Source organism: Amphibalanus amphitrite, unplaced genomic scaffold, assembly GCF_019059575.1.
Source record: "Amphibalanus amphitrite isolate SeventyFive unplaced genomic scaffold, NRLGWU_Aamphi_draft 001409F_arrow, whole genome shotgun sequence".
In the NCBI taxonomy this organism is placed as follows: Eukaryota; Metazoa; Arthropoda; class Thecostraca; order Balanomorpha; family Balanidae; genus Amphibalanus; species Amphibalanus amphitrite.
This window is the reverse complement of record NW_024882902.1, coordinates 1-11185: the sequence shown is the minus strand read 5'-3', so window position 1 is coordinate 11185 and position 11185 is coordinate 1.

The window sequence follows — 11185 nt, the reverse complement described above, 5'->3', positions numbered from 1 at the left end:
GACACAACTATGAACTAAGCTCATAAGAGCTTAGTTGTAAAGCTAGATCCAATTTCTTTGCATGAGAGGACTCAGAACAGACTGCGCTATCAAACTGCTATCTCGGTTTTTCAAAATAAGGAAAATTTCGAAAAGAATATATATTAAAGTTAAAAATTTATATTTTTATCTTTTTTCGAAAAGTGTTTGACTTGAAAAAAGGAATATATGTAATGGAACACATGCTGATGACTTATTCTAGCAAGTTTTAGCCAGATATCTTCAAAAATGGCCAAGTTATACGCATTATAGCAAAAATATCACGATTATTCATTTTTCAAATCAATTTCCAGTACGTATTTGACATCGTATGTACACCAATTTAAATAGCACCATCGTGTTTCTGAGCTCAAACTGCATCCGTTAGACACTTTTTTGTTAAAATATTTTAACTTCAAAATGTGACCTTTTTTTACCTGAAAGTGGCCGAACCTAGGCTAAATTCAACTCAAAATGACTTCAAATGACATAACGACATCAAATTCGAAATATTATGGCCTAAATGGACCATAAAACATGTGTCACGTGACCGATGCATGACATAAGATTTCCGTGACCTGTGATGACCTGGCGGGTGACCCTGACCTGAAAATCAAAGTACAAGTTTGGTACCCTTAGGGTAGCTAAAGCATCTGTTCACGAGTGTGTAAACAAAAAATGAGCCTGATCTGACTTGTAAGTCGGCGGCCAGAGCCCAAAATGTGAACATGCCAATTATCGATAATTTTTACTTTGAGCTGACCTGTGACGTCATCGGTGACCTCGATGTCAATGAAATTATGTTTCGGATGACAGTTTCTCCGGGGCTATCAGACGCCGTTTGAATTTTGACGATCAGCCCAGTAGTTTCGGAGGTAGGAGGGGGGGGGGCTATGAATAGCCCCTCCCCCTAGTAGGGCGCGTTATACGCCGACCCCAGTGGGACGCGAGTAATGTTGCAAACCATCTGCCTGCATACTAAGTGACTTAGCTGAGAATTAACCTATCGCTGTACGTAATGACTTCACCGCCTGGCTCTCACGCAGATAGCCTCCAGTGTCCGTGCAGCGTCTTACATATATTGGATCATTAGCGATCAAAGGATGGCGGCCAATTTTCAGCAGAGGGTGGGTCAGGTGCGCGTGCGCAGTTGACCACTGAGATTACAATGTGAACTGAAGATGTGCAAGATGGAAACAGGACACAAATACGTGTACTAAACTATCCGTGCTTTCCGCTGATCAAGTCTAAGTTTTGAATTTACATATAAGGAGTTGGAATTCGGATGAGCCCCTCATTTTTCGCACTTATCCTGAAATGTTTTTGACGTCTCCGACTCAAATGATTTTTGGCCTACGACCTCTTTCTCAAGAACCATGTCAGGTCAAAGTGGTAATTGTACCTACTCGTGTCAGCGCTTGAAGATAGCACTAGGTACCCAGTACCTACCGGCTAGGCTTAAAGTATGGTCAAAGTACAGTTGACTACACTTCAGAATGATTTTCCACTCCTCAAAAACTATCAGTAGACTGGACGCTAAGTCGTTCCTCTTTCCACGCAATTAAACGTAGCTTTGGAAACCGTTGGGTCACAGTAATAAACTGTGTCCCTCAGCCCGTGTTATGCGGTACAGCCTACCACTCCAGGCAACCGATTGTATGTGAAAAGTGGAACATCGCTGAGACCTTTCTGTTGTCAACTGTACACAACGTCTGCATGGCAGCCTGCTACTGCAAACAGTCGCTAATGGATGACACGGAGAGCGGTTTGGCATGGCCGGTGAGTTCCTGTTTGGCATGTTTACATAGCGCTCTGAGGACTTCAGCATTGGCTTCGCTCTCTCAGACCATGAACAGACCGACGCCATCGGCCAGCTCGGCTGTCGATTGCGTCTTTAGTGAAAACCTCCCGGCACCCGGCAATTGCTGGGGTTTCGTCATGGGAAGGGGCGGGCGTTAAACGCCCCTAGCTGATAACTCTAGAACCAATAAGCGCAGCGAAACGGAAGAGGCGGCTAACGAAAGAACATGACTAGACGCTTCTGATAAGTACTTGAAAGGTGAATTTTGAGGTCAGGGGTCGGGTCAAGGTCAGGTCAAACACCTGGAAGTCGGAGCTATCAAATTCTCAAATGGTATATTTAAATTTGTGGGACGTCGTGTTGAATGGACAATGCAGTGGTGAGAAAATGTTATGTCTCTGAGATGACTGCAACCCAACCTGTTGTAACAACAAATCGGTTACCATGGCAACAGCGGACAGAGCTGGCACCGTGCTCACACCCTGTATATCTCTTGTTATTTAACAGATTCATATTCAGAATGTTTGTCACTTATGAGGTATTTTCTTCTTTTTCATTTATGTAAAATATGTTATCTTAGAATGTCACGTGCTATTTATCTATTTTACTAGCTGTGACAGTGTGACATGTCCTTGTCTACCAAATACGAAGCGTAACGTCCTCAATTTTAAGAAAGATGCCCCCGAACCCGATTACGACACGCTGACGAAGTTTTGTAATAAATTCGAAAGCTCCGACCCGAACATTTTCTTGTGGAGTAAAGTCATTTTCACTTATTACATCAAAACATGTATTAAGGTCCAGAAGACAGGAGTGACATGTGACCACGATCTGTGTTGGAAAGAACCTGGTTTTTGACAGACAGTAGCGGTTTCAGTGGAATAACTAGGATGGAAGCCGTCCTTGCAGCCGGACATGGAAACAGTTGTTAGAGAGGGTGGGTAAATTGACAGGTCTACTTTCGGTCCGATGCACGCCATTTGTGATTTTGGTGACCATCCCAACATCGTGTGAAGCATGGTACATTTGATATAAATGCCCATCTATATTACTATTTGAGGAGGGTGCGTCTGTCCGTTACCGAGGTCCCGACTTGGTCGTGCTTTGCGTGGACTACAGGCCAGACCGTTGCACCTAGTCTGGTGAAATTTGCACAACTTATAGATCAAGGATGCGCGACGTGCCTTTGAGGGGTCTCAGCTCGATCGGATTGATAGGGAGCGTGTGGCGCGTGCTCAAAAAGTGCAAATTCGCGTCATAGACTTTACATGTATAAATCGGCGTGCGAAATCGGGCGAAAACGGCTAATTTTGGCCGACACGGGTCCAGTTCCCGTGCAATATCTTGGTGACCAGGGGTCCGACCGGCACGGGGAAAACAGTATCGTGTACAGAATTGAACGGGCTATTGAATGGTGTGCAATGCAGAGGATAGCACGCGCCACGTGCACCAGAGAGGGCACTTTTATTTGAAAAATTGCGGTTTTTGAGGGATTTTGGAATTAATTTTATTTTTAGGTGACCGTTAAATGGAGCGAGTTGAATCAACGCCTATTTGCAAGAGAAAGGTACCACCTCTCATATAAAAATTGTGAAAAGCTGATTGATCTAAATCAAGGTGGTGCAAATCACAGGAGAAAATGGTGTTTGTCAATTTTGTGCCACTTTATTAATCACACGGGGTTTGCTGCATAACCTGATACCTTTGGCAATTGAATATGGTACCATTGGATAGAGCATTCAATTCTGTCCAATATTCACTCTTCATTTTTGCATGATTAGCAACAGTATCCTTAAAAATGTAAATGTTCCAAACCATTACATTGTCGTTTTTAGCGAAATTCATCGATGGCCCTCAAAAGACTTCACGCCAGTTTTCGAATCATTCTAAAGTAGAACGCATGATAATACGACACGGGCACCTCGATGCGATGTATCTTTTTGTTTTCTTACAAAATGCTTGGCCGTCAAAAAGCAATCGAACGAAATGGATATCTACCAACCAAATCGTCACAGACCAACCCAATACCCACGGGTCAAAAAATCCCCCTTCGCGTTGCGGAGCACGCGGGTAACCCTAGTATTATTCTAATTTGGCTGCCATTTTCTTCCAAGGGTATCGTCCGTAAGGTATTATACCACCGCAACCTTGCAATATGATCGACCAGCGCAGTCGGGGTCTATCTGAGAGCGACCGCCGCCGCGCCGCGGCCGCTCTCACCGTCCCTGATTGGATAGAATGTGACCCAGCTACAGGTCACCCTCACGCGCCTGTCCTAATCTCAGGTCACGCCTGCGTCCCTGGCTCAGGCGCTGTCTGATTTATCGTCTACCGTTCAAAAAGCACCGTCTACCGTCCAAAAAGTCTACGCACCGCTTCAGTATGGCACGCACCTGAGACAGCTACCCTGGCGATATGCAGGAAGTGTTCGGTAGGGCAGGACTTGTTGCCCCTGTGTAAAATTGGTGAGGGCAATATTGATGGAGTGTTTTACGGTGATAAGATAAAATTGCCCATGACTCATCAGAAGTTTTTTACATTTTTGTTTTTGTAAAGAAAAGTGGACTTAAAGCAACGAGTTCAACACACCAAGACCAATCAAGTGATGTACCTACTTAACCCTCGCCCTGGCAGGGGGGGGGGTCGATGCGACCCCCCCCCTAAGGTTTTTCGAGAATAGCGTAAAAACGGCGGCGCGCAGCGCCGCCAAATTTGGCACAGCCTATGGGGCAACCTTTTTACATATGACCTGAAAATTTCAGGTCCGGGTGACCTTGGGTCAGGTCACCAGGTCAGAAAAACCGGTACAAGGTCATGGTCAAATTTCAATTTTCTTTTTGCACCTGTCCAACTCACAGTTTTGCACTGATTTCCTTCAAACTTTCAGGATGTACTAAGTTCACCGAGTTGTATAACATATAGTTCGGGTTTTTTGAGGTCACTGACCTGAGGTCAGTTAGAGGTCATGACGTCGTAATGTTAAGCCTATGGGAAAATACTAAATTCGGAAAATACTGGAGATATCCGCTTTGTTCTATCACTTTTGTGCTTTGAAACCACAGTACTTAACATCAGGTCACTTGGTGCTTCTTTGTTTGGTGTACTTATCCATGGGTCAGGTCAAATGAGGTCATCTGAGGTCAAATGACGTTTTTGCTAATAACTTGGCACATAATGCCGCTAGAGCTTAGAAAATGGTATCATTGTGTTCCTGGTGATCTGCCGAATCGAATGATATGCGATATGATGCCATTTGGTTAACTTTAACTTAATTTATTAATTTAAGTTTACTTTAAATTTAAGAAAAACTTTAAGTACACTTAAGCAAGCTAAAAAGTATATCATTCGACGCGCTTTGACGTGCTGAGTTCACTGGTGCTTTTCTTTTTGCTCTATCTTAATTAGATCAAAAGGTATAAGCGAAAAACTTTTGACCTGTTTTTAGCGAAATTTTTACATTTATACCCCCCAAAACCCCCCTAAATATTGACCTAGAGCAACCAAATTTGCACAGGGGCGAGAACTCCAGGGGGCCCACCTACCTACCAAATTTGGTGTTTCTAGGTGCCATAGGAGCCAATCGCGAGGGGGGGTCGCATCGACCCCCCCCCTGCCAGGCCGTGTTATGAAAAATGCCCTGCCAGGGCGAGGGTTAAGTGAACTTTTTGAGCTCACTTAGAAGTCACCAAACCTAAGACTTTGCAAGGTCATGCAAGTTTGCAAGTCGGTTCGCAAGCATTGATGGAACGGACGCTTGGAACAGCCGTTGAGTTCCTGTTTGACGAGTTCACATGGCGCTCTAAGGATGTCAGCATTGACTTCACTCTATCAGACCACGAACCGATCGACCTACTCGACCGTCTACTGCGCATTTAGCGAAACCAGGCTTCCATATGCAGGAAGTCATGTTGAATGAGCGATGTCGTGATGAAAGGACTGGGCTCTGCGATGGGCCTAACAATGCCCCGGGCATAACCTGAAGTAGTGGCAACAACAGTGGCAGTGACAGCATCAAACGGCGCTGACTGCTGTCGATAATGCATCAGCGTCCAGAGACCTTTTGCCACGGCTCAAAAGTGGACCACCTGGTTCACCGAAAATCCTTTCAATAAAACTACTTGAGATTATTGACGGCGGCGTTGCAACGGCGCCTTTCTGGCCACTGAGGGGTATTTAATTGCTGTAGACGGACGTTCCAGTCGGGTTTCCAGCAGCGGCAGCCGGTTCGGTGGGTCTGAGGTGAGTCGGGTCTCTTGACCTAATGGAGCCGAACAGGCGTATGAGCAGAGTCGATATAAGCCATCATGCTAAACCCACACCCTGCTGGTGCCAGAGGAAGTTAACATCAACAATGCTTTTGCTGATACAGTGGCTGAAGTTTGTTTTACAATTTAGCTGCAGTTTGTCCAAATGATCGGATCACGGAAGGATGGTTAAGGTGCCCGTTAAACAGAAATCGCTAAGTACACCAAGAACCAAGCACATCGAAAAATGTCTTGTGTGATAGATAAGCTGAAAATCAACATTTGTATCATTTATAAGACAGAAGGAACGAATGTCTCACGATATTGAACTTCATCGTGGAAAATACTTATAACTCAAGAGTTTTTAATTTTGATCATTCCAACGGCCCAACATCTAGGTGATGCTCATGCTGCGATGGTACATACAATGCACATGGCTTAAGTTTAAAAAACATCCTTATTTTTCAGGTCAAGAGTGAGTTGCATATGCATTTTTGCCATGATGCAAAGTTCAACTAATGTCAGATGTACCAGCAGCTAGGAAAACCATGTCGGCCACCCACGAACAGCGAAAAAGGTCGGCATCTGCCCGACCTGATGTAACCTTATTACGTCCAAGCAGCGCAGTCTCTTCCAGCTCTCCCAGAAAGTCCAATCAAGTCCAGCCTGCCTGGTGTATCTCCCATGACGCGAGCAAAACGACTGATGACACTGTCAACGATGGTGCTGAAGACCGCTTAGATCAACCCGGAGATGGATTGGTTGGAACGACAGAAAATGGCAACAGTGGCTTTAGGGGACTGCTTCGAACGCTGCTTCCCCTTTTCAGCTGGATGGTCCACCTGCTGTTGATGGTCTTTCTCAGCCAGCAGCTGTATTCGCAGTACCGGGACTACCACGCCCAGCCGGTCAGCTCCATCGTCCTCAGACGTCAGGCGCCCTTCCCGCGTCTGACACTCTGTCCCAGAGTGCCTCTGAAAGACACCAAACTCCTCTACGACGCGGAAATGCTCCTCACCGAAGGCGGCATCACAGTTGAGCAGTTCTACAACATGACTACGCTGGATTTGCTCGAGTGTGACAGGGCGCAGTCGCAATGCTATCAGAGTCAGTACAACATGATGCGCAGCTTCCAAAGCGATTCGCCGCACTCTACGGAGTCGGCCATTCCGCAACCGATCCCTGGCACAAGCTGGCTGGGAAGCTGGCGCGCGCGATATTACCTGGCCCTGTCACGGCTTGGTCAGAAGGTCGATCCGATCCGTTGTCTGACTTTTGAGCCGAGTCAGCAACTAAGAGACAGTGCCGAAGACGAGGTCGTCAACCTGAATCTGAGACTGAAGGCCGTGCCGCTCTTTCAAGACGCAAAAGCATACCGCTTGTTTGTGCACGACACCGAGGAGCCTAACGTTGGCGACCTGGCTGCTGCTGAGCTCGGCCCGGATGTGGAACAGACTGCATCGCTAGACATCCCGCCTGAAGAATCCCTCTCGCTTCGCCTGACCGCCCGAATGTTCAGCTTGGCCAACCTCTGGCGCCGGCCGTGTCGGGAGGAGTCCGGCTACTCTGCCATCCAGTGTCTAAAGGAGTGTCTGTGGCATCGTCTGGCGGCCAACATCTCCTGCCGGCTACCGCACATGGTCGGCGCCGGGGTGTACCTGCCCGACATGAGCGGGCCCCTCGACCATCTGCCGCTCTGCGCGAAGCTCGTGCAGATGGAATCTAAGGGCAAGGCGTGGAGGTGGAGGTTTCGGTTCTGCAAGACTATTGACGAGTCTTGCACGTACACCGACGTGACATGGTACAGACCGAGCAATCTCGAGCCGCTCGGGATCGACGATAACCGGGAGGCGACCCCGGTTTATGAAGCACTGCGACTTGACCCGGTATCACAAGACACCTCCACTCCAAGTACCACGATCAGAACTAAAACTCCAAAACGGCGCCCTCGGAGCAGTGAGAAAAAGACGGCCGACTTCAATCTCGGGATCTGTAATCCACCGGAAGACCTGGAAACGGTGGTCGACGACAGTCTTCTGACCAGCACGAAAGGCTGCCACTGTCCTCCCGCCTGTCACCAAACACTATACAATCTGTTCGTCTACAAACAGGAAACCTATGAAAAATGCAGCTCCGAATTGACCATGTCGATCGATTTGAGAGCTGATGAGATCGGGGAGGCCATCACCTTCACATTGCCGACGCTGCTCGCCAACATCGGCGGGATGGTTGGCATTGTCACCGGCTACTCGATGTTCACTCTGGCGGGCGCCGGCGTGGAGTTGGCGTGGAAGTTTATACGGCAGTGAAGCCAGCTGTCTCCTTTGCTTGTCTGGTGCTGGCTGGCTTGTCAGGAGCACACCCTATCCTGATTCTCTTGCATGTATTCCACTGTTCTCATATGATATGTGTAGTTCGTGTCATCTGCACCTGTCTTTGAACGCTTCCTCGCGCCAATCTTGTCTCCGTATTCTGAGTTGGTACCGGACCGGGTGTCATTGCCCTAAGGTCTGATTTATTTGGCTCCTGTCATTTGGCAATTGGCATGAGCTTGCATTGTCTGTTTCTTAGTCTAATCAGATTGACATGTCTAAGTATGTGTTCGCCTGTTTCGTGTATCTTTCAACCTCTTGCCTTCGGGTTTGGCATGCCTACATGACGTGTGTTGCCGTGGATCTCCCATACTATTATTAAAAAAAAAACTTCTGAACCTGTCAAACTTTGTCTGACTGAGCCTTTGTCCTAATTGTTCTGTCATCTCATTATTGTGTGGAATTTGTCGCGTGTATCTGTGTCATAAGCGCCGTTACTGCTGTCATGTTTTGGACCTCGATTTCGACATGACATTATTTACGTGTAAACCATTTTCGCATGTTTTTATGAATTTGTATTGTTGTGTGCAAGTGCGTCTATTTCTTTGCCTAAGTCTTACTGCGCATCTACGTATATGTTTTAGTGTAGTCGTAATGTCGTTCCCTTGTGGTCTATGTGTTGAGGTCTACTTGTACCGGTGCTGTATGTCTATGTGTCTTTATTCTGTCATGTTCTCTATGCTCTCGGTGCTTTCTATCATCTCTCTCTCTCTCTCTCTCTCTCTCTCTCTCTCTCTCTCTCTCTCTCTCTCTCTCTCTCTCTCTCTCTCTCTCTCTCTCTCTCTCTCTCTCTCTCTCTCTCCTCTCTCTCTCTCTCTCTCTCTCTCTCCTCTCTCTCTCTCCTCTCTCTCTCTCTCTCTCTCTCTCTCTCTCTCTCTCTCTCTCTCTCTCTCGTCGTCTGTCTTGGATCTCCCGCGACTGTGCTGTGATTGTCTGTTTTTTTATCTATAGTCTGCCTATTTAGATTCGGTAGTGTCGTGCTATGTACGCCTCTGCGGTGTCTTCGTCGTAAGGGGTCGGTAGTTTCCGTGTTGTGCGTGTTTTCGTGTAAGTTGTAACTCTGTAGTGTCATGAAAGGTGTCGGTTTTATCACGTGCTGGATTGTTCTGAGATAAATCAGCGTTTGGAAGACATCATTGAATATCTTTTAGTTCATGAGTGTACATATATAGTAAATGAATCTGATAACATTTAAGGTCAAATAAAAATCATCTGAACTATGAGAACACACATTTTATTTGACCTAATTGATAATCAATGATTTTAATACACACCAAAGACCGGCTTATTTTGTCTGGAATTCACCTCCGTGTTTCCTTCACTGCCTTCTGGTACACTACGTGACCCTCCGTGGCCCAACTTCTGCGCGGACCGGCTGTCTGACCTGCCCGGAGGCGGCCGTTGCAGCTCAGTGGGACGACCGTGAGAAATCAGACCGTTTGTTTCCCGCGTGCCGACCACCCTGATCGTGCGGAGATGGTCCATTGTCGACCGGCGACACAATCTCTGTCGACGGCCGGTTTGAACCGTCTACAAGATAACGGAAATCCCGAATCGGAATAGTAGTGCATTTCAAAAGTTCGTCCTTTTCATAAGCTTTCCTTTTTTCAGCTGCCTTTAATGAGTTCATCGACATGAGCTTTGTGTACGATTGTATAAATGTCGCTTGGCTACATCATAATTCATAAGTACACTATAAGCTTTCTATACAATAAATTACCTCTTCTCGGAAATTTTTAGCTCACAGCGATAATGCAAGAAACAGATTCTGAGCCTCGCAAATCGTCTCAATTTTCAAAGCACTGCCCAGTGACCACTGTCCACTGGTTTACTTAGTGACAACTCGGCCAGGCTAAAACCGATCAACATCAAACCAAGACGCGCGTCACAGTGCGTTGTGTCTTTCACCATTCGCTGGCCTCCAGCACTCAGCGTCTGCTGGTCACCGCAGCGGTTTTGCCAATACTGGCGCGCTGGCAAAGCGGCGGTAAGGCGCCGTTTCGGTCACACTGCGGTGCCTTCGTTCCGAGACGCGATTACAGCCGGGACGCGGTTTGGTCCGGGAAGCGATTTTGCCGAGAAGTGACGATTGTGAACGGTGCGCTCCGTGAGCTTGAGACGGACATTTAACGGTCTCTGACAATACATGACGCATCCGAGCTTGGCACGGTAATGATAGGGATGATTGAGGTAAAAGGAAACTTTTTCTTCAACACTTGTCTTGCGCTCTGTTCTACAAGCACTCCCGTGACCCTGAAGTCGCGAGCTCTCAGTCTCCACCAATCATTCCCGAGCTGAGAGCTCACCCGTGTCCATTAGCCAATTAGAGTTGACGATTATGACAGGGTTATGGCACGTCGCCAACTGCCTGAGTCCTCCCCCCGGGGCATTTTCTTCAACTAGCAGGGCGCATCCAGGGGACCAGTCTCGTTTGTCGACTCTGTCGGACCACAAGAGCCACTTTTGGTGCAAAGATAGGGCGAACAGAGCACCGAATGACAGTTAAAGTGGTGGTTAGTAACGGGGCTGCTCAAAATGAGCGCTCACTTTCGTGTCTCTTAGGAGTTCCGGTTAGTGATAGAGATTGCTCAATTTACTGGCAGCTACTTGACAGTATGAGCTCACTCCAAAATCGTTCCAAAATTAAACTTCACTTTAACCCGCGCCCTGCTGGGGGGTGTTTGAACACCCCCTTGTGGTTTTTTCGCGAATATCTCAAAACGGCGGCGTGGAGCGCCGCCGTTTTTGGT